Genomic DNA, 4,401 nt, shown 5'->3' with positions numbered 1-4,401 from the left:
GTTCTATGTCTTGAGAAGTTTGGATTATGCAGTATGCATTTGTCAAGATGCAGAGAATATACCAGGATTTGTGCATTTCATTGAATGTAAATTTTACATCAAGAGAAAATATATATATATATATAAATTTAAATATAATTATAAAATGAATATGTCATATAAAATATAATATATAAATATAAATAACAAGTCATTTAAAAAATACCTAAGCAGACAAAACCCATGCACATGAAATTTCACAGAACTATGCAAAAGTTAAAGTAATGCAAGGGAAAATCCTAGCAGATAGCACAAGGAAGAGAAGAATGATACAAGCAATCGTTGCTATGATTTTAGGAAAGTGAAAGGTGTCTGTGGTCTTGGATCAGCATTTCTGTGGCTGGTTACTGTGCTAGATGCTTTGCAAGTATCATGTTTAACCCTCACAGCTGCTCTATGAAGTGACTGTTCTTGTTCTTAAAGATGAGTAGATATTATATTTCTTTTAGTCCTTCGTCGTATTCATTAAAATTTTTTAGCAATCTTACATTATTGCCTCCTATTGAATTTATGTCAACATGTAGGAAAATACTGAAAACTATTTACACCATGGCTTTTTAAAAATTTTTTATTTCTTTATCTATCTATTTATTTATTTATTTGGTGCTGGCCAGTATGGGGATCTGAACCCTTGACCTTGGTGTTATCAGCATCACACCTGTGCCTTTCTTAAAAACTTAAAATATAACTTTTATTTATTTTCTTTAAATCTAACCTTTAATATAAATACTTTGGGTCCATTGTTCAAAGCTGCTGAAATAGTTTTAAAACTTTCCAATTTTAAGTCAAATTTGATAATAAATAAATGTGCCATTTTTTTTAAGGTAACACTCTTAGAAATGCAGTTTGTATGCTGTATTTCATAGACTCTTGGTGTTGGAAAGTAATTTAAATGTTTTTCAATTAAGTCCTCCACTCGTTTCTTCATCTTTGGCAGGTCTTAACCTCTGTCTGCTTTGGTTACTGCTTCTGTAGAGTGCATTTTCCCTTCTCACTATCTCTTACACTGCAGCCATTGGACATTACTTCTAAACAGAGCAGGAATTTCTAGGGAGGCAGAGGCACTAGTACGCAGAAATGTGCTTTGGTTTTTCATTTCCTGTTTCTCACTATACTTAAATTTCTCTTCCATGTGATTCTTAAGGCATACCTTCCACAACTAAGGCAATAGCGGTAGGGAGTTGGAGTTTCCCAAGCATTCCCGAGTTATATCACTGGCTCCCTGTAGGAATCCTGTGAGCAGAAGCAGATCCTGCAGGTGTTACCATCCTCGCTCTATAAATAAGGTTGCTGAGAGGGCTGAAGAGAGAAAGGGATGTACCCCAAACCCGATCTCCTGTAAGCAATGGAGACAGGGCTCTAACCCAGGTTTCCTGTTATCAAATTCGTTTGGAATTTTTCCTCTAAGTCTTGCAGTTTCATGGGTAAGTGTACAAGGCCTATCCTTTTTCAGACCCCTTCATAGTGCAATTGCAGAAAGGAAGAGAAGCCCCTGTTGCCTCTTACTTTCCGATTGAATACCTGAGGTGTAACTACTCAAATGAGAGCTGCGTTTCTGTAGCTTCAATCACTGGTAAAATGCAAATATTGATAGAAGCAGTAAAGGTTAAAGCTGATACACCTAAGCTTCATATGTAAGATTGAATATGAGGTTGATAACAGTTTTGAAGAAACAAAGAGAGATAGAGAGAGAACATTTGAGGACTTCGAGCAGTGAGAATCGGATAAGAAGAGGAAAAGGAAAATAAACACCCCTGGGATGAATTGGAAGGTTAGAGAACAGCCAGGATGGTGACAGGGCTGGAAGCAAATTATTTCCCTTTAGACTCTGAGTTCACCATGCCTGAAGCAAAGGCCTCTACTTCCATGGTGTGATTAGAATGGGATATAATCCATATTAACTACAACCAATTAATACTGGGATGTCCGGGATGTAGTCAAATCAGGGGAGAACCTTAAAATTTTATTTCTGTTTGTCTTTCCCCACCTGACTTTTGTCTGATGAAATTCTGTGCATTGACAGGCATTCATTCAAGCTCTTTCCCAACTCATACACTCCAGGAAGGTGTTGACCAACTGGAAAAGGCCAGAGGGAGTAGGGAATAGAAAGAGAAGCAAAGTAGCAGAATAACCCACACACCAGGTAGTGAAGCCTGAGGAGGATTGATGGTAAATGAAATCATAATCCTATAACGTAAGAGTATAAAGGGAAGGGGAATTTTCATTTATTAAGAATAATATGATGTGCGATAATATTAATAGCAGCTTTGTGTTAAGCACTGTGCAAAGTCATTTACTTGGATAATTTCATTTAATCATCACAAAATCCTGAGAAGTTGGGTATTATAAAATTATCTTCATCTTAAAAATGTGGTAACTAACATTTAGACAAGAGCCTAAATGGTATGCCTAAGGAACTCAGCTATATTATGTCATTTAATCCTCACAGAACCCTAACAAGGTAAGTATTATTTTCATTCTACAATGAGGAAAATGAGGTTCATAGAGTTTAAGAGTATTTGTCAAGGTCACACAGCTGAGTCAAGGTCTGTCTGAATTCTCACACCTCCTGCTATGACCAAAGTGCAAAATGTTCTTGAGAGGTGGCATGAAAATAAGATCTCGCACTCTTTTTTTCCCCTACAAAGTTTAAATTTGTATACTGATGCAAAAAAAAAAAAAAATGCTGTGATGATAATCAAAGTGGAGATGCTCAAATCACATCCAAGTACAGTAATCCAGTAGGCAGAGCACCACAGACACAAACCAGGTAAGTCAACACTCTGTTTTATTAGCAGCCTCCAAAAATAGACATCCATCACTGAAATGACTTATAGGAACCAAATTGCATTAAAGCATCTCTCTCCAGATACAAGTTCAGTGCTGTATTGCTAACTAGAAATTCCTTTTATTATTAAATTATGTGGAAGAGAAATTTTTTTAAAGCACTGAGAAAGGTTCCCTGCACCTTTTACTGTCACTTTATCCTACAAATTTAATAAACCACAGTACCAAATTGCATTAGAATAACAGATGTGCTTCTGAATAGACCTCAGATATTTCAATTTGAAAAGTGTTTTCTTTTCCTCATGCCAAAAATGCATCTGCCCACTACACTGATTAATACTTATTTTAGGAGTTATCCACATTTAAATTGTCTTCCGAATTAGTTCCCAAAATGAAATTTAGAAAGATTACTTAAGGCCAATAGCTTTATGACATCTGCCCACTACACTGATTAATACTTATTTTAGGAGTTATCCACATTTAAATTATCTTCCGAATTAGTTCCCAAAATGAAATTTAGAAAGATTACTTAAGGCCAATAGCTTTATGAGTGGAAGCTATGGGAAGAGAAGGTTCAGCTCCATATAAAATTGAGAGCTGTCCAAAGCTAGAAGGACTGCTGCAGTCAGGAGACAATAGCGTTTCAGAAAGGAATCACCACACCTCTTAGCTGGCCTTGACCCTAGATGGCCTCTTGGGTGCTCCACCAACCTGAGATTCTCTGAGAACCTTGAGCAGACAGCATAGGGTAAGAAGGCAAAAAGGAGAATAAATGCCCTAAAAAGGTGAAAAGTACTGAGTAAGCTAGGACCAAGGAGCACTCACATCTTACAACAATCATAAATGAGAGCTTAAAAGCATAGCATGATTCCAAAAACTGATACTTGCCAATGTCTTAGTTCAAATATGAGTCAAAGACAGAATATGGGCAAGAGTCAATAGAATGAAATTTTTGAGGGAAGAAAGAGTTACTAATTGAAGTCTTCCAGGAATATGCATTTGCTATTTGCACTAAACTAGTCTCTCCTATAGAATAAAGCTAAGTGATAAACAGCTAAACAAGTGTAAGCAGTTTATCAGTTGAATTGGTTCCCATTCACATCACACAATAAAATTCATTTAATTCATTTTCCTTCTTCTGGACACCACCTCCCTCACCTCCCACAGGTAGATTATGAAAGAAAGGAGAGAAAATCAGATACTTCTCTTGCTCTGGTTTTGGGATTAAGTGTTAAAACAAATCATACATGTAGGTCTATTTGTATTTCTCATCTATGACCCCAGCCCAAGTATGAGAAATCAAAGAATCTTTTCCTGCCCCCTACCCTCTCTCTTTGTAAATCTTTGGTTCTTTATCTCTTCCTGAAAGTTGCTTATTGGTGATTTCACTTTGAAGAAAGGAACCTAAGAATTTGTACTCAATATCCAGAGAATAGTAGACCGTGAAGTCCAGGGTTTAGAGAGAGGGCATGGAAACAATCTCTAGGTATTACTTACATGGTGAGTGGAGCCTGCTGTTACTTTATAAAAGAAAAAAAAATGTCATCTAAGTCAGCTAAATCTTTTCCTGACAAC

This window comes from Galeopterus variegatus, unplaced genomic scaffold, assembly GCF_000696425.1.
Source record: "Galeopterus variegatus unplaced genomic scaffold, G_variegatus-3.0.2 Scaffold5421, whole genome shotgun sequence".
Lineage (NCBI taxonomy): Eukaryota > Metazoa > Chordata > Mammalia > Dermoptera > Cynocephalidae > Galeopterus > Galeopterus variegatus.
Note: the sequence above shows the minus strand (reverse complement) of the source record.